The sequence below is a fragment of the Cinclus cinclus genome, chromosome 1 (genome assembly GCF_963662255.1).
Source record: "Cinclus cinclus chromosome 1, bCinCin1.1, whole genome shotgun sequence".
NCBI classification, from domain to species: Eukaryota; Metazoa; Chordata; class Aves; order Passeriformes; family Cinclidae; genus Cinclus; species Cinclus cinclus.
In genome coordinates, this window is record NC_085046.1 from 150,638,912 (window position 1) to 150,664,441 (window position 25,530).

Sequence of the window (25,530 nt, forward strand, 5' to 3'; positions counted from 1 at the left end):
TGTCCCCACCTCCTCAACTCTCCCTAAATTCACAAACCCCTCTTGAGGAAGTGGGATCGAGATGGACCAGGAATTGTGATCCAGTTACTGTTGCCCATAACATTATTCTGAAGGACCAATAAGTTGTGAAGTGATGCCTAAGGGATAAATATCACAGAATCCCAAAATCTTTTAGGTCTGAAAAGACCTCCAAGGCCAGGAAGCCCAACCTGCGACACCGCTTTGTCAATTAGATCAGAGCACTGAGTGCCATGTCCAGGCATTTCTTGAACACCTCCAGAGATGGGGACTGCATTCCACCTCACCCCAACGTTTAACAACCCTTTCCACAAAGAAATTCCTTCTGATGTCCAACCTGAAACCCACCTGGCACAGCTTGAGGCTGTATCCCCTCATCCCATTGCTGCTTGACAGGGAAAAGAGGCTAACCCCCACCTTGCCACATGTCACAGAGAGGCTCCTCTGCCACCCAAAAATTTTGTCCACTCCATGACCTGATACCTCCTGCACCATCCCACCTCCCTCCCAAGCCACAGCGCAGCCTCCCAGCTCATTCCTATCCATCCCCCATTATCCAAACAGTGCCACTGCAGCCAAGTCAAATCTCCTCCAATATCAGTCGCCTTCCTCATTTAGCACTAATCCAAACAGTAATTTGTTTATGCAAATTAGAGCTCTAATTTTGTATTAGCCCAAACTATGCTCATAATGCTATTAGCAGAACGTATATAAACCGCGCATTACCGGAGAATATCCGTAAATTAAGATCCTGCTATCCTATCAGCGGAATGCAAACCCCGATGAGCATTTCCTTTAAATGAACATGTGCTCCAAAGCAAAAGAGAGCTGGAAAATGGAATAGTTACATTTCCTAATGCTGAGCGTGACAGCCCATTCATTCCGGAGGGCTGTTGCCACTGGCTACTGAGCTCGGAAAATTTGCTGCCTGGTTTTTGTGGAAGGGGATGGGAACTCGATAAATTACTCATTCCAGTTCCCCCAGGGTTTCCCCCTGATGGAACTGCTCTGGAGAGGAGCATCAGGTCTTAGTGACTTGCAAAGACTCACAGCGGTGGCATCATAGGATGAAGGTGACAATGGCATGAGGGACACTTCGGTCACTCATGGATCACCCAGCACATCCCAGAAAACTCCAGCAAGGTCAAGGTTGCATCCAGCACTGAGAAAAGTCATGTGGCTGTATCTGGGGAAATAAAAATAATATCAAATATCCAACTGGGAAGGGTGACAGACACGATTCTCCCTCTCTACTCTGCTTTTCTGAGATCCCGTCTGGAGTTCTGTGTGCAGCTCTGGGGTCCCAGAATTAGAAGGACATGGACCTGTTGGAGTAAGTCCAGAGAAGGCCTCAGAGATGCTCCAAGGGCTGGGGCCCCTCTGCCCTGGAGCCAGGCTGGGAGAGCTAGTAATATCCAGCCTGGAGAAGAGAAGGATCCAAGGAGACCTTCCAGTGCCTAAAGGCACTCCAGGAGAACTGGAAAGAGACTGTGGAAAAGGGATGGAGTGACAGGACAAACAGAAATGGCTTCCCACTGCCAGAGGGCAGGGTTAGGTAAGATATTGGGAAGGAATTCTTCTCTGGGAAGGTGGTGAGGGGCTGGAATGGAATTCTCAGAGAAGCTTCTGCTGTCCCATCCCTGGAAGTGTCCAAGGCCAGGTTGGATGGAGCTTGGAGCAACCTAAGATAGTGGAAAGTGTCTCTGCCCATGGCTTCCATGGAACTGGATGATCTTTAACCTTCTAACCCAACCCATTCCAGGATTCTAATGAAAGTATTGCAAAACACACCATGGTTGTGACAAGACTCATCCCAGCTCCATCCACCTCCTCTTCCTCCCAGTGACACATCTCTAGGAGGACCCCAGGATGCTCCATTCCTCCGTTCACAGGGGCTGCAGTGTCAATGGATCTGGGGCTCCTTATCCCCAGATGAGTCAGTCCCTCCAAATAGTTGTTCTAATTCTATATTTATTCCCTATATGTTATCTCTGGGTAATGCATAGAGATATCCACACACATCTATTTCAATAGAGATACACAAAAAACTGAATATATATACCCTGAGGATATATATTGAAATACAAGATCTATATATTATACAGAATAAAAAATATTGATACTTTTATATATAAATCTATATATTATCTAGATATTACTGAATATGTGCACTGAATACATATATCAAATTATATATGTCCAGTAACATCTAGATATACTTAACATATGTATTTCATAATACCTAGAGATAATTTGTATGAGGCCCACATACTATTTTTATTCTTACCACTTTATATTATTCATACATTATTGAATATATAGAATATATATTGAATTACATATATTCACTAATATATAGGTAACACATATAATACATAGATACTATTTTCTATATATTATATATTTCATATGTTCCTTAAGTCCAGTAGAAGGGAGGGAAGAAGTCCAACATTCCTCACTGTGGTTTGTAGGGAAAAGTTGGGATGTGGCACAGCTGTGGAAGCACTCAGGGCATGTATATACAGATATAAAGATATATAGATCTACAGATATACTATATATATATATATATATATATATATATATATATATATATATATATATATATATATATAAACTATATACAGACATATATATACAGAATAAACATATTTAAATAGATATTTAATGTATTTAGATAGATGTTGTATCCATATAGTTATATCTATGCATTATATGTAGATATATCTGTATATACCAAAATATTCTATAGCTATAGAGATACATTCAGTATCTATTGAATGGAAATTTACATATATGCCCTAATACATTATATTATCACACAGACACACATGTATGAGATAATACATTAATTAAACCTTTTTTGGCTGTAATGTTAATAAAACCCAACCCACTCCAAACCCTGCACAGGCCCTGGGGCTGCTCACACCACCTGAGCCTGGTTTAAGCACCAGTTTAAGATCCAGTTGGTTGAATCCCCCAAACCCTGAGAATATTTATTTTCCTGCCTTTCTGCTTTCAGCTCACCAAAGTGGTCGCACACGTCTCTCTTCTTTAGAGTTCCTTAGGGATGGCCAAGCTCCAAATTGAGGGAGCCTCCAAACGCAAACACTGTATCAGAACATCCCCACTGAGGCAGGGAGTTGAACCAGGATGACTTTTAAGACTCCTTCCAATCCATTCCACAAATCTATGATATTTTTTCAAGGGTTTTGGCAAACAGCATCAAAACTCATCTCATTCCCCAGATAGACTGGTGCTGAACCTCCTCTAACTTAGAGCTGTTGTATTTTTGAGGGAGACAAATGGGTGGTCTCCAAGCAAAGCTTCTGCAGAACATCTGCTCAGGCTGCCAAGGGCCACCAGACTGAAGCCATGGAATCATCACAGAATGATTTGGGTTGAAAGGGATCTTCAAAATCACCAAGTTCCAATCCCCCTCCACATGCAGGGCCACGTTCCAGTATAACAGGTCATTCCACTGGTCTTGAACACTTCCAGGGATGGGGAGTCCAAACCAGGAGCTCAGTTTGACCTCACTGGAGGCTTGGCCACCTCCATTTCCACCTTCTGGGCAGTGCAAATGTCCCAGCAGTGATGTCCCCTCAACCTTTTATATATATAAAGCAATATTCATTCTGTTTATTATTTATTATATTAGGCAGGAGAGTTATTATATCATAGGAGCCTTAGGAGATTTAAAAATTAAGGGAAATAATGTTTTACATGGAAAAACCACACCCACACAGAAGAGCAGGGAGGGAACTCAACTTCCCAACCTTCACTTGCAGGAACCCTTTATTTCCCTCTTGAATCAAAATTGTTGCTCCCAAGCGGTTGTGTGGCCCCAACACAGCTACTAGTGTGGGTGTCCCCCTCCCTCTTGGTGACATCCAAGCCAGTGGTGGTGGGGAAAAGCCACCGGCGAGGGCACGGAGCCGAACGCCCACTCGCTTTTCATCAGAGGTGGGATCCCAGCTCTCCGTGGAATTGTTACCCTAATGGAAAGGACGGCCTTTGGAAATGAACTGTATTGAAAAAAGAGGATAAAATTAATGAGATAATAGCCGGGCCAAGGACCTGAAGAATACACTGGGCCCCCTCGACACGAGGGCCTTGTAATTCCCTTTCTGCCACGCATCCCACAGATCTAAAGAGTCCTCCCGTCCATCCACAAGGCCCCGCTCTGGCAGGAAATTTCATTAACGCTGGAAAATAGGAAAGGTATTAAGCGTGGATAATGAAGGCTAGAGTGTGAACAGTGCCTTAAGATAGTCTTCTTTCTAGCCTTTGTAATGGGAGGCATGAACTTTCCCTTCAAATCCATTTCTAATCCATTTGAAATACTACAGCAAATTATCTCCCCTTCAGCCCAAGAGCGGCCGGCCAATTTACTCCGAATACAAGTGACAATGCTCCGGAATTTATCGCCATAACCTTGACTACCCAAGGTTGAGGGTTGTCTTTACCCAACCCCCGGGGTGGACAGCGGAAGAAAAATTTTTAATGAAGAGGGGGGTGGAGGAACGACATAAAAATGTTTAAAAACGGCGGTGTCGTTGGCACAGGTTCAACGTCAACTATGGGGAAAATCAGTCTGGTGCTAAAAATGTTACAAAGGGAAGTCCCAGGCTGATAAAACATTTATGTCCAGGTTGGATGGGGCCTGGAGCAACCTGGGCTAGTGGAAGGTATCCCTGTCCATGGCAGGGGTTTGGACAAGATGATCTCTAAGGTCCCTTCCAACCCCAAACCATTCCATGATTCTGTAGGATGAGGTTTGGCCTTTTCCAGTGCATCTCTTGAAGCGGCAGCAACTTTGCCTCACTCTCAGAACATTTCATGCTGCTGCTTAGTAGATGCTCATGTTGACCAAGTCTGATTTCCCAAGGATTAAGCACCACCCTGCTGCGTCCTTCACAGAATTCCAGGGACATTTAGGTGGGTAAAGCTCTCCATGATCATCCAGCCCAACCATTCCCCCAGCACTGCCAAGGCCACCACTAAGCCACGTCCTAAAGCACCACATCCACACAGATGTTAAATTCCTACAGGGATGGAGATTCCACCACTGCACTGGGCAGTTTACCCAACCTTTCCATGAAAAAAGCTTCCCAATATCCAAACTAAACCTCGCCTGGCACAACTTGAGGCTGTTTGCTCTTTTCCTGTCTCTTGTTCACTGGGAACAGATCCTGATCCCCATCTGGATCCACCCTCCCATCACGGAGTTGTGCAGAGCCAGAAGGCCACCCGTGAGCTTCCTTTTCTCCAGGCTGAGCCCCTTTCCCAGCTCCCTCAGCTGCTCCTGGTGCTCCAGACCCTTCCCCAGCTCTGTTCACTTCTCAGAATGAAGCTCCAAACCTGCTCAGAATGGAGTAAAACCACCAAAATGTCAGCCAGGATCCAGCAAGTGATGCTGGGAAAATACATTCCCTCTTCAAATAATCTACAAAAATGAAAAATACCAGGAGATTTCCAAGCCAGCATGGAAAATGAAGGTTAAAAACAAGAATGAGTCGCTCCAGCTTGCTCAGATTTAACACCCACATCCCCCCATCAACACAAGACCACGTGAATCCAAAAATCCCACCCAAACCCCTGCAATAATTCCCCTATACTTGAAGTACAAAATTTTTAGAGTATTTGATGTCTCCAAACTAAACATAACCCCATGAGCAGAGCAGGAACATCCCAGCGGCGTTTCCAGCTGGCTGAAACCGAGAGGATTTCCCGGTGCTGGCAGCAATACAAGTGTCTCTTAAAGAATGGTTTTCTTTTCCTACTGGATTTCTTCTTTGGGCTTAGCTTGTATTTTTTTCAAAAGTAATCCTTACATAGTCAGAAATCACATTTGCATGCTGGCATTTGAATCCCGAGGAAAGAGCGGATCATCACGGGGTCAATGGTTATGGAAAGCAACAGGGAGAGAGGTGAGGAAGGAGGGAGCTCATCCACCACAAGCCTGGAAGGTGGCAATGGAAAATCCTCATTTGGAAGGAAAAATACCCCCAAAAATCACATTTTCCTCAGTCATTCATCATTCCTTAGCGAACAACACAGGATTTAGGGCTGAAAGTGTTTCTCACACACATCAGGAATGCTCCAAGATGCTCCTTGAAATTTTCTCCATCTCTATCCTCACCCGCCAGATCCCTGAAGACTCCAAATCTACAGCTAAAAGCAAGTAATTCCACTAAAATTATTGATTTATGGGATTTTTATCAACATTGATGCTTTCTCCTTAAAATAATAAAGGTCAAACCTCAAATAAACACTTCCTACATTAAGATTTAATTTATTTAAAGAACCTTACTGGGATAATTCAAATAACTCAGTCAACTGTTGATGATATTTGAGGTTGGAAGAGAGACTGGAAATTAAAAATAGAAAGGGATGCGTGAGAAACGGATTTGCAAAGGATTTTCCAACAGGGATGTGTCTTTTCCCAACATACATCCATGAATACAGAGGATCCATTAGTTTTAAATACACAGTGACTGGCAAAAATGCATTAATTTACCCATAAACAATTCCCTCCTTTCAATAATTACTTCTAATTATGAAACAAACACTTAGAAAACCCCCCTTTTTTAAATTTGGTTCAATTGAATCTGAATTTCCATTCAAATGCAGCTTAATGTTAATCTCAGGGGAAAAAAAATAATAATCCATCCCAGATCTCATTTAGCATTTTCAAAACCTGGGAAAAATTAAGAATTTCAATGAGCACCTATTAAGCTCCTTAATTACCTAAATAAAGATGTACCTTCCCAATAAATCCCCCTGACCTGGAAAGGAAAATAGTTGCAAATAAATGTAATGGTTATCAACCAATGAGAACAGACATTCCTCAAAAAAAAAAAAAAAATCCCCCAAAAATCAGAAACATGGGATTACACCTGCAATGAAGTGTTTTGGAGGGGTTTTTTGTAGTTTTCCCCAGTTTCCACATCCCATAGAAGGATGCCTCTTCCCAATCCTTACATAGACCAGTTAAATTTTTAAATAATTCCACTTGGAAAGACCCAGGTATGATCAAAATATCCTGATCTCGCAGTGGCTTCTCAAAGGGCTGTTAAAATTTACAGGCAACTTTGGGCTAAACTGAGGGGGACATTCCACAGAACCATGGCATGGTCTGGGGGGGGACCATCAAATTCATCCAGTCCCACCCCCTGCCATGGATAGGGAGACCCTCCTCTATCCCAGGTTTCTTTCAAGCCCTGTCCAACCTGGCTTTGGGCACTTCCAGGGATGCAGCAACACAACAGCTCTGGAAATTCCACTCCAGCACTTCCCCACTCTCACAGGGAAGAATTTTTTCCAATATCCTATTTAACCCTGCCCTCTGGCATGGGAAGCCATTCCCTGTGTCCTGTCCCTCCATCCTTTCTCCCAAGTCCCTCTCCAGCTCTCCTGGAGCCCCTCTAGGCACTCGAAAGGGCTCTGAGGTCTCCCTGGATCCTTCTTTTCTCCAGGCTGAACATTTCCAGCTCTCATGTCCTGGCACCAGAGCAGAGGGGCTCCAGCCCTTGGAAAACCTCCGTGGCCTCCTCTGGAATTGCTCCAGCAGTTCCACATCCTCCTGATGTTGGGCCTCAGAGATGGAGGCAGCTCTTCAGGTGGGGTGTCACCTGAGAAGGATGGAGGGGCAGAAATTCCCCCTGTCCTGCTGCCCACACTGTGGGATGAGACCAGGACACAGGGAATTCTTGGGTTCCAGCACACATGGATGAGGCACATTCGGTTTTTCAGCCACAAACACCCCCAAATCCTACTCAGGGCTGCTCTCAATCCATTCCCCATCCAGCCAGGGTCTGTCCTTGGGATTGCCCAATGCACTTGCAGGACCTTGGCCTCCCCAAGGTTTGCACTGGCCCAGCCTGCAACAGTCCCTCCGGATGCCATCCCTTCTCTCAAGTGTCAATACTCCCTCCCACTGGATTTATTGCCATTTCCCTCTGAGAGCCATTCAGCCCCATGCTGCCATTCCCTTTCATCTCTCCACTGTGTCCATGAAAAGCCAGAGCTCCACACGGCACTTGGAAGCTCCTGAGGACTCATGATCCCGCTTAAAGCCAGGGAAACCTCTGAAATCCTGCCAAAAACCTTCCAAAAAACACCAGAGATCTAGTAGCACCTTGAGGAGCTCAAAGCAGCGGGAGAGCTCTTTACCCTGCCCCTGTTTCCTAAATCCCTGCTATTGTTTATAACCCAATTCAATCCTACAGGAGATTTAGAGCCTGGATACAAATCCAGCTCCATGTGCCAAGCACAAAAATCAGGGAAAGAATTTGCCTTGTCCTTAAGGATTGGTGTGGCCAGGTAAGGAGTGAAGGGATGGAACTGAGAGAGCTGCAGGTGCCCAGCCTGGAGAAAAGAAGGATCCAGGGGCACCTTAGAGCCTCTTCAAGTGCCTGAAGGGGCTATAAGAGCTGGAGAGGGACCTGGGACAAGGGATGGAGGGACAGGGAATGGCTTCCCACTTCCAGAGGGCAAGGAAAGATGAGATATTGGGAAGGAACTCTTGGCAGTGAGGCTGGGGAGGCCCTGGCACAGGTCGTCCAGAGGAGCTGTGGCTGTCTCATCCCTGGAAGTGTCCAAGGCCAGGCTGGATGGGGTTTGAAGCATCCTGGGATGAGGAAAGGTGTCCCTGCCCATGGCAAGGGGGTGGGACCTTCAAGATCCCTTCCAACCCAAACAATTTTTTAAACCTGTGCCAGGGCCTCACCACGCTCAAAGGGATGGAACTTTTTCCCAGTATCCAATCTAACCCTGCCCTCCTTCCTCCACCACTGCTCTGTTCAAAAGCTTGACTACCCTTTCCACGAAGAAATACTCCCTGATATCAAATCTGCACCTCCATTGCCACAATTTCAGGTCATTTCCTCTTGTCCTCCCCACTCCCTGACAGCCCAATTCCAAACAATTTCCTTGGTTTCTCTCCAGCCCTGGGCATGATCCCATCCACAGCAAGTCATGGGAGGATCCTCAGAAACAATTCCAACTTCTCCAGCAAAGTTAGCGCTATGAAAATGCCTCCCTGGAGATGAGACAAAAGACCCTCTGGAGAAGACAATTTCCCAACATAAAGCTGTTTTCAAGGTAGGTCAAGTCTCAGCCCAAACCCCCCCTGCTAAGGTCCCGTTAAACCGCTTAGGCTGAGCCTGAGAATGGAAATGCTGACAGTCCCTAATACTCGGCTTTCCATCCTGCTGCTCTAATGCCGGCAGCGGATCAGTGATTACACCGGGAAGACCGGGAACTATTGTCCCGTTAATTAGATTCCTTTTACCCCCATTAGCTCAGGCGATTGGACAAAGTTCATTAGGGTTTAACTCTGATTAGCTGAAATGGAGCTCGAGGCGTTGCACCAGGCAGGCGTTGCCGGCTTTAGTGGTTCCGTTTAGGAAGCTCCAGGACCTGTGTCCACGTGGATTAATCCTTAATCCCTCCCAGACAGTGTCCTACCACCCTCAGTGATGGGCTAAAACCAGAGGGAAAGCGAGAACAGTTCCTAGACCTTCCCCTGTCCTGGCACAGAAGTGATATTCCTCCCTCTGCTCATCCCTGTAAATCCCATTTCAGAGCTCTGGATGTGCTCCAAGCACTGGAATATCCCAGGAAGGCTAATTGCCGAGGATCATTCCAATGCTGTGTCCGTATCCTGACCCAAACGGCTCCAACTCTGAATATTTATCACTATAATCAGTCAGACACAGATCCAAATCCCACTGGAGGCTTTCCCTCCTGCCTGCTTTCCAAAAATACCTGGTATAATTGCTTTTTCCAAAGATATTTTCCCTTTAAATGCTGTTTTCCTCATACAGGAAACAGCAATAATACCACGAAGAGCCAGAAAAGCTGATACATTTTAATTAAAGCAAGTATCTCGGACAAGGAGCAGGATACCATGGAAAAACAGGAGCTCAGCATGGAAGAGGTTAAAGAAGTTCAGCAGGGCTGCGCTAAAGGGAATTATCCGCTGGGAAAACACCAGCTACTGGCTGCCTCTGAAAAACCCCATGCTCACGGCTTGGACTAGGGATGGATACAAATCCACAAGTGATGCATTTTAAAAACTAAATTTAAATTTGATTTATTAATTAAAATTTAAATTAAATTTATCTACAAAGGCAGAGGAAACAGTGTATAAATTATTTTTCCCCCTAAACAATTGTTTTTCCTGATATTATATTGAACTTAAGAAATAAATAAGAAATTCAGATGTTGACTCCAAGCTTATTTCTCCAGATTTTAAGCATGTGGTTGTATATCCAAGGATTGATCCCATCCTGTGGTCTCCTTATCATTTATAAGCTGACCCACAAAACAACTGGACCAGCATTGTCAGTTCTGATTCCTTGGCAGGAATTCTTGGCATCCCTGTAATTCCATGATCCAGTAAATATTTATTAATATCAACTCTGTCTATGCCTGGATAAGCATATACATAACATATGTGGAATCACAGAATCATTTAGGTTGGAAAAGAACTCCAAGATCATGAAATCTCCAACCTGTGACTGATCCTGAACTTGTCACTCAGAGCACTGAGTGCCACCTCCAGGCAATCCCTGGACACTTCCAGGGACAGAGACTCCACCATCTCCCTGGGCAGCCCATTCCAACCATTTCTATGAAGAAATTCCTCTTGATGTCCAACCCTGAACCTTTCCTGGTGTAGTTTGAGGCCATTTGCTCTTGTCCTGTCCCTTGTTTCCTGGCAGCAGATTCCTGATCCCACCTGACTTTACCCTCTACTCAGGGAGTTATGGAGAGCCAGAAGGTCCTTCCAGAACCTCCTTTTCTCCAGGCTGAGCCCTCCCACCTTCCTCAGTCACTCATGATGCCCCAGATCCTTCCTCAGATCCATTTCCTTCCCTGAACACATTCCAGCCTTTCAATGTCTGTCTTGTGAGGGACCCAAAATCCCTGCCTGGACTGGAGGTGCCCCAGCACTGCCAGAAAAGGGGGATGGACATTGCCCTGGGCCTGTGGACACAACCTGGGCCAGGTGCCAGTGGCCTCTTTGCCTACCTGGGATCACATTTAGCCACTTCCACCAGCACCTCCAAGTCCCTTTCCATCTCTCCAGCCCTTTATCCACAAGACTAGAGCATTCCATGAGGCTGCTGTGATCAAAGTGCTGGATCCAACACTTAGCTCTGTTGACTCTCACACTACTGGACTCGGCCCATCCACCCAATTTCTATCCACATACAAAATACATATTATGTATATTTTATAAATGTAGACATGCATAATTAATAAACACAGATCTATAAAAATTTGGATCTCCTTCCAAGAGAAAGAAAAAAAAAAAAGAAAAGGTCCAACACTTCTGAGAGTGTCAGTCCATCAGATACTCACCAGGAAGACACTTAAAGGAACTCAGCTCTGACTCGGAATATATGGAACGGATAAAAATGATTCAAAGGCCCCCATCAAGGGGCAGGGGGTTGGTTCCTTGTCCTAATTGCATTGCCTACATTCCAAAGGATATCGCTCCATTATTAAAGGGTCGGGACCATTTTATGAGCTCACATCTCTTCAATTGGAATTTGGATCAATGGATGCATTACAAGCTTTGCCTTTAAGAGCCTAATAAACAACAAGATGGAAAGGAAAATTTGCTGGAAGATGATGCTTTTAAAAATCCATTTCCAGGGGAGAAAACGGGACGTGGTGAAGGGGGGTGCAACTGAACCAAAAAGCTGGAAATAAAGTTGAAAAGGTCAGGATAAACCTGAGAAAAAAGGGAATTCTGCCCCTCTGCCTTGCTCAGGTGGGCTCCCACCTGAAGAGCTGCCTCCAGCTCTGGGGCCCAACATCAGGAGGATGTAGAACTGCTGGAGCAAGTCCAGAGGAGGCCACAGAGATGCTCCAAGGGCTGGAGCCCCTCTGCTCTGGGACAACTGGGAACATCCAGCCTGGAGAAAAGAAGGATCCAGGGAGACCTCAGAGCCCCTTCCAGTGCCTAAAGGGGCTACAGGAGAGCTGGAGAGGGACTTGGAACAAGGAGTGGGGGGATAGGACACAGGGAATGGCTTCCCACTGCCAGAGGTTAGGGATAAATGGGCTATGGGGAAGAAATTCTTTCCTGTGAGGATGGTGAGATCCTGGCACAAGTTGCCCCAAGAAGCTGAGGCTGTCTCATCCGTGGAAGTGTTCAGGGGTGGGCTGGATGGGGCTTGGAGCAACCTGAGATACTAGAAGGCGTCCCTGCCCACGGCTGGGTTTTGCAATGGGATGGTATTCCCTTCCAACCCAAGCTATTCCATGATTTTCTAATGTGGATGCTTCCTAGAGACAGATAACAAGCGGTATTTATAACATAAATAAGTAAAATAATTTATCAGTCAAGAAAATTAATTTATTAATAAATGAAATAATAATTAGAATAATTAATAAAATAGAAGCCCTGGCAGTATTTGCACCTCCAAATAGCCCAGAGATGCTTTTAATCAGGGATTGTGGGGGAAAACTTGGGCAAGTGTTGGGTTATATGGGATTTTGATGGCTCCATCAAAATTTGGCACATAGTGTTCAACATGTGCCCAAAGACCAAACAAACTAATTCTTGCCATCTCATTAAGTCCAAATTAGCCAGTCCCACACTAGACACATAGAGAGCTGTCTCCCTCTGCTGTCGCCATACCCAGAGAAATTTCAAAACTCCCAAACACCTCAGAAAAATCTCCAGGCCAACCAAAAAAGGGGGAAAACTTCCTAAATGAACTCAAAACTTGCCTCCAGCTTGTAGTACTGACCTGACCCTGCACATGGTGGGATATAACTTCCAAGGTGACTTCCATGGCATCATCATCATCCCCCTCTTCCCATTTTTCCATGGAGAAGCGGATGGAAAAGGATTTTTATGATGCTCTGGAACCCCTTTCAACAGCAGGGGGGTACCAGCACCTCTAACTCATGTTACCATTGAGGATTTGGTCCTCATGAAGCTGCTCAGCCTCCACCCCCACTCCAGGACTCCCAGATATCTCCATGAAGAGCATCACCACTCCAATACATCCACAGAAAATCCTAAAATGTCACCTTGTGAACCAAAGTTGGATCTAACACCTGACTGAAGGGTTAAAAGGAAAAACCAACCAGATGTGCTTCTTAATTTATAAACAATCAGCACCAGCATAAAAGGATAAAGCAACAGCTGGAATAGCTGGGAAGGTTTTTGGCATCCCACAGCACACAAAAGCTGGGGGAACACTTTTCCTGGGACTCCTGAAGAGCAGGAGAAATTGTGAAGTTCACCATTATCCAGAGCATCAGGAAAAAGAAGCCCTCACAGTGTTTATCCTGAGTTGATTTCCCTGGTTTTCACAGACAGGAAATAAAGGCAAAGCTTCCCCTGGGAAGAAGAGCATGGGCACCCACAAGTGAGGGATCTGCTGAGGGCTCTCCAGGAGCTAGGAGCGGGCCACCTCACCACATGCCCTACATAGATATCCATCCACATCATTAGGAAATGTCTTTTTTCCCGTTATCCAACCCCAAATAATCATCCTAGAATTCCCTGTGACAGGACTCCAGAGAGAAGAAATCAAATCCATGGCTTCAACATTCTGGATCCCTGTAATCAACACTAAGCCACTATAACTGATTAGACCCACCCTGGTGTTGTCCCAAAGATGGGCCATGAGCTGGGAATGGTGTGAACCGTGGGAATTGCTCCTCTCCCTGTCCCCAGTGGAGCTGATCACAACCCAACTGCACCCAAGACCCAATCCCATCCCGCTGACGGGGAGAGGATGGAAAGCAGAGCCTGGAGAAGAAGACAGCGAGATGTCCGTAATTTATACTCTCTTGCCTCTACTTTATGGCTTTCTTAATTCGGCTCCTGCTACTATTAATGTAGTTAATGTTGAGATTATATCTATTTTCTGGCGTCAGGCAGTGATTTATCCAAGCCATTTTTCCGGAGCCGGCTCCCACGCTGTTAAATCAAGCGACTGCCAATTAAGTGCTGACTGGGGAAGTGGATGCAATCTTAACAGAGATCTAACCACAAATTAATCCGGGCGTTCCAGTTCATGAGGCCGAAGCGCTGAACCGCACCAAGCTGGGAAAACAGAAAACAAAAACAACCCCCAAAACAACAGGAAAAAATAAAACCCACCACTGACTTGGAGAAGAAAAGAAGGAAGTCACCTTTCCCAGTAGGACACTGCTCATTAGACAGGCTCTGGGGGGGTCAATTGTTTTCGGAGCCATCACCCAGCAAGGAAAACCAGGCAGCAGGAGGAGCATGGATTGGAAATTCAGGGGTGGGTTTGGAAATATTTATTTGGCAGACTAAAGGTGACAATGGGAGCTCTTTGATCCACCAGCAACTCCAGGTATCCCAGAGTTCATGCAAGACCAAGTTGTCTCCAAGTTTGTAGAAGAGTCCAACCACCTGCCCAGGGTTAATTTTTGAAGTGAAATCGTGAAATCATTGAATGGTTTGGGACAGAAGAGACCTTAAAGATCATCTCATTCTAACCCCTCTGCCATAGGCAGGGACACCTTCCATTAGATCAGGCTGGTCTAAGCCTCATCCAACCTGGCCCTGGACACTTCCAGGGATGGGGCAGCCAAAGTTTCTCTAGACAAATCCCAAATTCCTTTCGGTGTCCCAGTGCCCCAGAACAGGATGTGCCATGATCAACAACAGCAATGCCCAGAGGTTTTCAGGAGACAGAATGTTTGAGGCTGGAAGGAATCCCTGGAAGTCTGGCCCAACCCCCCACACAAGCAGGGCCATCCAGAACCAGTTACCAACCACCAGGTCTAGATGATGGCTTTAAACTGGCAGAGGGAAGGATTAGATGGGATATTGGGAAGGAGTTCTTCCCTGGGAGGGTAGGGAGGCCCAGAAATGAAATTCCCAGAGAAGTTGTGACTGCCCCATCCCTGGAAGTGTCCAGGGCCAGGTTGGATGGGGCTTGGAGCAACCTTGTCCAGTGGAAGGTGTCCCTGCCCATGGCAGGGAGTGGAACTTGATGATCTTGAAAGCCCCTTCCCACCCAAACCCTTCTCTATGGTTTTCACTTACCTTAAGGGGGAAGATCTCACACCAAAGCATGAGAGGTTCTGGGGTTCCCCAGTATCTTGCTGGGACTGGCTAGGCTCCATCACCTTGGATGCATCTGGATACCAGCTCACATTTGCACATCCCTATGCCAGGTTGGTACCAAAATGCCCATGGAGCATCTCCATGGATGTCACCGTCTGCAGGAGGACACAGCATGACCTTGTTCAGGAGATTCCTCTTCGGCAGGTGGCCACCAGGAATCACAGAAACAACTCCAAACATGCTGTCATGCTTTCAGAAAAAAATGAAACATCTCTGCTCCTCCTCAGCCTGTGACTCAATCATTAGAAATCTTTCCCTGCATCCATGATTTGCCTTGGGAGCCATAAGGAAGAGCAATACACGACACCGAGAGTGATTATTAATAATGGTGAGGAGTCGTTGAGATAACAGCTCATGATAAGTGGGGAACATTTTTATGGTCCTTGAATATTGAGCAGAATTTTAAAAAATTAAAAATAAAAGAGTAGGACAAATCCAACCTAATCCAATGAGGGCAGTACAGAAATTCTGAAGTTCATGGTACTCCAGCCACCCCAATGGCCAGGGATTAAATCAACAGACAAGAATAAACAGGTAAAAGGCTGCAGTGTGTCCTGACAGGTGAAAAGGGACCCTTGGGGAGGATGGGAGCAATTCCTGCCAGCTGCAGAAATTCAATCCAAGGGAAACACCATCCAGAGCTCCCATCATAAATACTCAATCAACGAGGACAAATGACTCTGTGTCTCCACTGCAATAAAAGGAACCTGTCCCTGAAGAAGAGAAAGCTCCAGGAAGACTTTAGAGCCCCTTCCAGTGCCCAAAGGGGCTCCAAGACAGCCGGAGAGAGACTTGGGATAAGGGATGGAGGAACAGGACACAGGGAATGGCTTCCCACTGCCAGAGGGCAGGTTTAGATAGAATATTTAGATAGAATATGAGACACCCCACACCATCAGCATGCAGTGATGGGAATGGGATGGTACTACAAACCCAAATACTTGGCCATGTGTGCTGGAATCTGGAAATTTCCCCATGTCCTGGGCTCATCCCACAGTTCGGAAAGAAAGTGAGGGAGGGATTCTGCCCCTCTGCCCTGCTCAGGTGAGACCCCACCTGCAGAGCTGCCTCCAGCTCTGGGGCACAACATCAAAAGGATGTGGAACTGCTGAACGACTCCAGAGAAGGTTGCAGAGAAGTTCCAAGGGCTGGAGCCCCTCTATTATAGAGCCAGGCTGGGACAAGTGGGAATGTCCAGCCTGAAGAAAAGAAGGATCCAGGAAGACCTTAGAGCCTCCTTCCACTGCCCAAAGGGGTTCCAGGAGAGATGGAGAGAGACTTTGGACAAGGGAAGGAGGGACAGGACATAGGGAATGGCTTCCCATGCCAGAGGGCAGGGTTAGATAGCATATTGGGAAGGAATTCTTTCCCTGGGAAGGTGCTGAGGCCCTGGAACAGGCTGTCCAGAGAAGCTGTGGTTGCCCCATCCATGGAAGTCTTCAAGGCCAGGTTGGATGGGGCTGGAAGCAACCTGGGATAGTGGAAGGGAATCCCTGCCCATGGCAGGGTGTTGGACTGAGATGATCTTAAGAAGTCCTTTCCAACCCATATCATCTGATGATTCCATGATTTTTCAAAGCAATTATAAATCCTAAAGTGGTTGAAGTGCAGACAGGACTCCAAGGGGATCTGGGGAAGCCTTTACCCACTTTGTGCCAGTCTCCCATGGAAGCTCTGTCCTGCTCCAAAACTCTCAGTGCTTTCCATGTGCTGTGATGTCACACAATTATCTCAGCTTTACACTCAAATTAAGTCCTCAAATACAATCAGGGAATACTTTAAGCAGGACTTCAGAAAGTCCTTATTAATCTTAGCATTAAAATAATACACATTCATCTCCAGCAATAGGTGAGCCAGCAACCTGATGAATATATTACCCTGAGGTTTTGCATTAAAAAGGATAAATTCCTTGAATTTAGCTGACAAAAACCCACTCACACAAAGGGATTCCAGGTCACCTTCACTGTGACGGTGCCGATCCTACTGCAACCAATTGGTGAGATTAGCTCTGAACCACTGGGGGAGAAGGGGCTGATGAGTTTGAGTTATGCAAGCAGACTAAAAACTATTGATTATTGTGAAGTTGGTTTAGTACCACCCTTAAACCTGGCCTAAAAGTGGTATTTAAACCAGTGTTTAATTATGTAAGTTGGCTCCACAGCAGTGGAGTTTTTAGCTCTTCTGTTTCCAATCTGAAGCCTCATCCAGGTTCTTTCTGGTCACATCACTAGTTAATTTTGAGGAAATCCACCACGTTTTAAGTGCTACACAAAAAGAACATCTTGGCCCTGAGATCCAGCGTTGTAACTCACCCTTGGAACCAGGTCCTCAGCCAAATCCTCTGCTCCACTGACAATGTGCTTTACATCACATTTTAACATTGATCCAATTAATGCAGCTCTTGCTAAACCAGACAATTTCTGAGTCTCCTCCTGAGCAATGTGTCTTCTTGGTTGGGTTTAAAAGTGGTAAAGAAGTTGAGGTAAATCTCAACTTTTCTGTCTTTTCATCTTGATGGCACCTGAAACCACTTGAAGGTGGTTTTTCACCCAATAATTAAGTCCCCAAAGTGACAATTCTCAATTGTGAGGATGCTCTTCTAGGTATAATTTGTTTTATTTCTTTCAAATCCCATCAGAATATCCTGGATCTGCCCATGTCCCACTCTCCGTGTCCTCAGGAAAAACGGGTTGGAGAACGAGCTTGTCCTGATTTTCATGATCCTGGTCTGAGGATACTCCTAGTGAGGAGATGCCAGGAGGAGCATGGCAAGGAGCTCACACTCCAAAGGGCTCAACAGTAGACAGTGGGGATGGAAAGGTCCAACAATGGGAAGGGAAAACTCCTGAAATGAGGTCATCTATGGATGGCAAACATCCCAAGCCCACAGTCCAACCACCATGAGCTCTGGTGGCACCAATGGCATTTTCCCAAAGCCTATTTAACCCCACATGGATGGGCTCCAACACCTCCTAACGATATTGAAGCAACACTTTGTGACTTGTCCAAGCTGGTTCTACGGGAAGTTTTGCCAGGGGAATGTCCATCACATATGACCCCAAGTGACCACATATGAACCCAAGACCCTTCCATCACTGGAATTACACCCATCTCCCTCTTCCCAGACCTCTGATCCTGCTTCTAATGCCTCATGTAAAGATATCCTTGGAGCTCAAGCAACATCCAACGACCCACCAGTAGGAAAAGCCACTTTGAGAAGGATGAACCAGCTCCATTTATTCAGGCTGTCATTCCACAGCTGAAAAATCAGAGGAAGAGACCTCAATGTCTCAAAATGAAAAAAGGAAAAAAAAATCCCGACGTACAAAATCCTTTGAAAGAGGCTCCAAATTAAGAGCTCCATTGAGGCTGTCAGGCCCCTGCAAGCTGAGTTTACAGCACCTTCCCTGGGAAGAGGGAGCTCGGCCCATTTATTTGGATGATGAAAGCAAAGGGATCTAAAAATTGCACTCCTTCGTTAATGAGCAGCCGAAGGGATCCGTAAGCATAATTCCAGAGGCTGGTAATATTTTATATAATCGGCAAGTGGTTTAAATTGAAAAGCCCCAACTGAATCAATATTTACTGCATTGAAACGAAATGAATAGTAATAAGTCACTAAGCTCCCTGTCCTGTTTCATAAAATAAAAAATTATAAAAATGAGCACAGGCGCGGAGCGACCATCGCATCAACTTTTACGGCACTCGGGGAGTCGTAACCAACTGTTCTCATCAAATCTTGTAAAAAACCTGCCTGAGGAAGCCTCACTTCAGCAGCGCCGACGGGAAGAAAAAAAGAGGGGAAAAATAAGAGGCGAGAGTTTCACCAACGCAGGCAAAAAGGCTCCCAAAGCTGCGCTCCCTGGGCAGGCAGAGCATTCCTAGATGCTCCACAAAGTGCTTCCTGCTGGATTTCACATAAGGGATTTGGCAAGGTGCCCTCCCAGATGGATACCAGACTCCAGAGGACTTTGCCACAGATCACAACTCCTGCCCTCCCTCATGTTTGCCAGCTAGTTGGTGTCACCTGTGCACAGGTGGGAATGATGCAGATCCATGTGGAGCTGCCCACCTGGGAACTGGAAAGCAGGTCCAGGGTAAGATTCATCCTGCCTAACTCCATGTCCATCCACAAACCCATGGATGACACAGGATTAATGTCAGGGTTTACAAACAGGGCCAGCACATCTGGTCAGTCCTGATGGACTGAAACAGATTGCCTGAAGAGGGTGTGGACTTCCCGATCCCTGGAAGTGTCCAAGGCCAGGTTAGACAGGGTTTGGAGAAACCTGGAATTGTGGAAGGTGTCCCTGTCCTTGGAAGGGGTGAAACTGGATGGTCTTAAAGGTCCCTTCCAACAAAAATCATTCCATGATTCTAATCCTACATCTTCACATGTTGTACAAGGAAGTAATTTTTTCTTCCTTCTTATTCATCAGCTTTTTATTCTTAAAAACCCAGGAGTTCAGAAAAACAGACATTAAGGAGCTGGAGCATGTCCAGAGATGGGAACAGAGCTGAGGAAGGGTCTGAAGCATCAGGAGCTGCTGAGGGAGTTGGGGAGGCTCAGCCTGAAGAAAGGGAGGCTCAGGGAGGACCTTTAGGCTCTGCACAACTCCCAGACCAGGAAGGCGGGGCCAGGTGGGGTTTGGGATCTGTTCCCAGGGAACAAGGGACAGGACAAGAGGAAATGGCCTCAAGCTGTGCTAGGAGAGGTTCAGGATGGACACTAGGATGAATTTTTTCATGGAAAGGGTTATCAAGCCCTGGAACAGCTGCCCAGAGCAGGGGTGGAATCACCATTCCTGGAGGGATTTAAAAGCCCTGTGGATGTGGCACTTGGGGACATGGTTTAGTGATGACCTTGGCAGTGCTGAAGGAATAGTTTGACTCAATGAGGGCTTACCCAACCTCAATGATTCCATGATTCCACACCCCGATTTGGGTTGAAACAGCATTATTTTAGATGCAGAAGAGATCAGGAATTTGGGGGGGGGGCAGGAAAACACTCCCTCCGTCTCCCACAACTCCCACAAAGCTCCTTCCTGTGACACAAATAATGTTTCCCCTTTGCCCCCTTTTATCCTTGCATTTATAAAGGAATTTAAAGCAGCAGAGACATCGCCTTAGACACTCCCTGCTCCTCCTTACTGAGCCATAAAACCTTTTCCTATATAAAATATCCCGAACTGGAATAACTTTGGAGTTTCCCCAGAGATTCACCCCTCGTTGCCTACATTTACATCCTTCTTACCACACCAGAGGATGGCAGGAACACAGACCTGGATTCCAGAATTCCACCACCAATAATTCCAGAAGCAATTATTAAATCTTCACTAATTTCAGGAGGGGATTAAAGGAAATTATTTGTAATCAAAACGTTATTTCAGCTTGGAAAACCATTCCTGCTCATGGACAGGTGGCCACGGGATCCGTGCCAACTTCGGGAATCCCTTTGCTGTTTTTTCCCCACTTTCCCAGCTTTAACAGCTGTGACCTCTCAGACCTCCCCATATCCTCCTGCAAATCCTCCTTCCAGGCGAGCCCGGAGGGCAGCAGGAGCTGCAGATGCTGTGGAGTCCAACTGGCACCTGGGGATGGATGGATGGATGGACTGGGAACAGGGAAGCTGCCGGATGCAGATGGTCAGCTTTGCCGGTGCCAAGGGCGGTGGTGAATCCAGCCTCATGCTGAAATTCACACAGAGGTGCCAGGATCCAGCCCGGGAAGAGTCAAGGAGAGACTGGATGGTCCTGGATCATCCACACATTCCCTTAATGGAATAAAACTAAGGTTTGGAAGGGAACACAATGGCTTCATCCCACAGGAGGTTCTGTCAGACAGAGAATTTGGGTGTAGAAAGAGAAAATCTCAGTGCTCTGCTAGGGAGAGACCAGACCTGGTAGGAGGGATGTTAGTTGGTATTAAGGAGATAATTCCAATTATTTCCAAGGCAGCAGAAGGAAATAAACACCCAGGGATTGAGAAAGCTGATTACATAACCCCAGAATAATTTGAGTTGGAAGGGACCTTAAAGATCATCTCATTCCAAGCCCCTGCCATGGGCAGGGGAACTTCCAGTAGATCTTCCAAACATTATGTAAGTTTTTGATATGAATATATAATTATTTAGGAATTTTTCTCAATGTTGAGTATAACAGACAAACTCAGCTGGAAATTTCATTAATTCAGCCCAAGGGTGAAATTTGACCCATGGGACAGATGTACAAATTCCTTCCTTCCTTTCCTTCCTTCCATTGCATGAAGCCCTTTCCAGCTCCTGGAAAATGGATCCTGCTGCCCGGTGAAGCTCCTGAAGATCTTATTTAGGATCCCTCTGCATTTGCCAGTCCTGGAGTTTTATCCAACTTTTTTAGAGTATTTTATACCTTTTTTTTTTTTTTTTGGGATGTTCACATCCATGGCCAGGAGTTGGATTTGATCCTTCCAGCTCAGGATACCCCCTGATTTCTCCCACCAGGATGAAACAGATGGATTCATCCTTTGGCCTGAAAGAAGCCTAAATGTTTACTTAGCCTGGGCAGAATTAATCAGTGGAAAACGATGCTCCAGCACTTGCCAAGTGACCTTTTTTGCCCCCAAAAACTGGATTGCTCATTCCAGAGCTACGAGACCTGCCCGGGCACAGCCCGGAGCTCAGCCCAGATGCTGGCACCAGTTGGACTCGGCTCAGCGCAGCAGCTCATGGAAAAGTTTAAAGGAATTGATCCCAATTTTATCCCAGTTTTGTCAGGATAAGAAGTAATTCAGGGAATTTGTGCCTTGTGGAGCTGCCATTCAGCCATGCTCTGCTTCCCCCTTCCTCCTTTTTTTCAGGTGCTTGTTCTTTTAAATCCCAACTTTCACACTGGAATTGGCCCAGGAAAATGCCAGGGTTCGGTCTGCTAAAAGCTTGGAGAAGTTATGACCCTTTGTAGGGAAAACCATGTGGGAAAAGGGTGGGGAAAAAGCAGCTCTGGCATTACTAATCTCTTATTAGAGTAGATATTTAGGAATTAAATACATTCCTCACTCCCACAGCTGTCACTGTCAGGTGAAAAAACAGGGAGTGCATAAATATCCAGCAAGAGAAAATATATTCCAAACGGGATGCTGTTAGGAGGGATAATTAGCCTTAGAAAATCCACTTCTGAAGGGTGCAAACCACTTCAAAAAGAGTTTTAAATACAGCATGTGGCCAATCTGGAAAACTTTATCCACAGGGAGATTTCATCTGGCCAAGCTACTCCATTGCTGTTGAAGCCTGGGTTAGAAAAGGTGAATAATATCCCATAAAATTTATTTTATTTAAAATTAACAGCTGGTGTCTGGGGTATTCAGATGGAGAAAAGGAAGAGCTGAACTTGGAACTTCATGGCGTCTTGAGAGATTCTATCCTGGAGAACCTGGCCAGGAATAAATGGATGCCCTGGGACAGAGGGAAAAGCACCAAGAGGGTTAAAGGGTTTTAGAGACTGGCTCCAAATCCCAGGAGAACCACACTCAGTCCCTGGGGGACTTTGAACAAGATGTATCCCAATACTGCACAAGTAAGGATCAATCTTCTGTTTTCTTCCCAGGGCATCTGCCCTGGTTGCCCGGAAGCCCATCCCAGACCCTGTGCACAAATCTATAAAAAATAGCATTACAGCCGTAATTAACATTTTTTTTTTAATTATTATTTATTTATTTATTATTTTTTATGGAATCGTGGAATGGTTTGGGTGGGAAAGGACCTTAAAGACCATCCAGTTCCACTCCCTGCCATAATAAGAGACACCTTCCACTATCCCAGGTTGCTCCAAGCCCCATCTAACCTGGCCTTGGGACACTTCCAGGGATCCAGGGGCAGCCACAGCTTCTCTGGGAATTCCATTCCAGCCCCTCACCACCCACAGAGGGAAGAATTCCTTACCAATATCCCAGCTAACCCTGTCCTCTGGCAGTGGGAAGCCATTCCCTGTGTCCTGTCCCTCCATCCGTTCTCCAAAGTCCCTCTCCAGCTCTCTTGGAGCCCCTTTAGGCACTGGGTGGGGGTTCTAAAGTCTCCCTGGAGCCTTCTCTTCCCCATATTGGACACTTTCAGCTCTCGCAGTGTGGCTCCAGAGTACTCAGAGAATTTTTTACTTCTTTCACCATGGCATGGGAACAACCATCTCCAGTCTGGTGTCCCAGCACCTGGAGGTGGCCCCAGACATTGGAGAACTCTTGGGTTACCTGAGCCCACACTTTCACCTCTCCCACCTGAGTTCCTGCACCAGATGATCCACCCCCAACCCAAAACCGCTGATCCACACCTGTAAACTCCCAACTTTTAATCCCTCTGAAGCTCCTCGCTAAGGATGTTCCGCTTTTCTCTGATAGCTGCTGGACTTGGAAAGCAAAGAAAGGCCTCACAAAAGAGGAGGAAAAGAAATCCTTGCTAATGAAAACCACTCCTGAGCAAATCCTCCTCGAGCCACCTGTGCATGTGTTCTCAACCTACTAGAAACACTGAGGAAACCATATTAACTCAAAATTCCATGGGAATGGAATGATGGGAGCAGCCAGGCAGGCAGATGTTGCCCAGGAGCTCACTGAGAAGTGGCACTGTCACAAGCACCTCTGCTCTGTGACACAACAGAGGTGATGCCCTCCAGGCTGGTTTTAGTCTCTATGAGATCTTTCCACTTGGTTTGTCCAGCCCTGAGGTCAGGGAATGTTTGTGGAGAACTCTGATGGAACTGGGAGATGGCTCCTCATCTCAAACCACTCCTAAGTCCCCGTGCCTCTCCAAGCAAACATTTCCCAGAACGCAGTCTGTATTTTTTATTTCACTTATCATCTCAGTTCATCATTTTCCGTAGGATCCTTTGGTTGCAAACTTCATCAGGGTTCCAGAAGCTCCTTGTCCTTCACCCACAGCATCCCAAAAGTAGTGGGGACCCTTCAGAATAGATCTAGAGAGCCAACCTGGTGCTGAGGAGCCGAAATCCACACTGCAAATCAAACACAATCCAAAAAGACTACATCCCTTGCTTTGGTCCCACCTGGCCTTGGCAACCCAAAGTCCACCAGGAGCTGCTGAACATCCTCAGGAATGGTTTTTATCTACCAAGGGTCAAGTTTGAACCACCAAGACTGATCTGTGAAGTCCAACAATTGAAGATGTCTCACTCAGGAGACCAATTTTGAAACTCTGTCCTGATCCAAGTGAAAATCCCACTGAGGATGCCACCGATTCCGGTTGGGAACGGTGACACTGCGCTCTCCAAGAGTGGAGATGGTTTTGCACCTTCAAATTTGGTTTGGGATGGGGGTAAATGAGACAGAAGGAAGACACTCCAATTATATTATCCAAGCTATGGACTGGATGACTTCCAGATGACTTCCATCCAACTTGGGCATCTTAGAGAATTTTTTTCACAATAAAAAGAGCAAAACTGGAATGGGCTGCCAGGGAGGTGGTGGAATTACCATCCCTGGAGTTGTCCAAGGTACAGATGGACGTGGCACTCAGTGCTCTGGTCTGGGTGACAAAGTGGAGATCAGGTTGGACTCAATGATCTTGGAGGTCTTTTCCAACCTAAACGATCCTGGGATTTTGTGATCTCCAGCCAAAGGGTGCAGCAAATCCAACACCTCACACAGCAGGAAGCCGGTGCCATGTTGGGGGCTCTCAAGGGACTGAGTTGGAAAAGCCTTTTCAGATCATCAAATCCAACACAGCTCCAGCACAGGATGAAGCTGCAAGATTCCCCAGGAAGAAAAAAATCCAGTTTTCAGAATGCTGGGCTCCCCAGCAAGGATGCTCCAGGGAAGAACTGATCCAAGATCCACACAACACTCTGCTGAGTAAATAACCCCTCACTGTTCCCGGGATCGGATGTGGCAGTTTTCTTTTTAATGGAATCCATTCGAAACGCGACGACTCCATTAACCAAAATTAAAAAAGGAAAATCCCATTATTCCTAAGGATGTTCATGTGCATTTAGAGCTGGTCATTAACCCCCAAGTCCTGCTTTTATTTTGGCTTCATTACTTCTTCTGAAGTGGAGCTCGATTACTGCGGCCGACCCAGGAGGAGGGAACAGGAGCACTTCCCCCCAGCGTCAGCAGCCTGGAATTCATGGAAAAGCAGGAAAAATCCAACCTCTCAGCATAAATTTGCCCGGCAACGGGACAGGACTGGGGACACTGGGAGAATGGGGGGGAAGGTTAGGGAATAGGAATGGTGGAGTCTCTGAATCCTGCTGGAAGCTGCACAACTTGGATCTGCTGCAGAATTTGCTGGGTGGGAAAGCAACTGGCTGGGAGAGATGTTTGGGAGAAGGACAAGGGGAAAAGACAGTGAAAAAATGAAAAATGGAGGAAGAAGGAGAAAAGGGGAA

At 46.2% G+C, this 25,530-nt stretch overlaps 1 protein-coding gene across 1 annotated transcript in view; it reads right to left on the minus strand.

The window, feature by feature from the left end:
- Positions 1-25,530, minus strand: part of ZC3H3 (zinc finger CCCH-type containing 3) — a 131,283-nt gene that overhangs the window by 44,313 nt on the left and 61,440 nt on the right. The window lies entirely within an intron of this gene.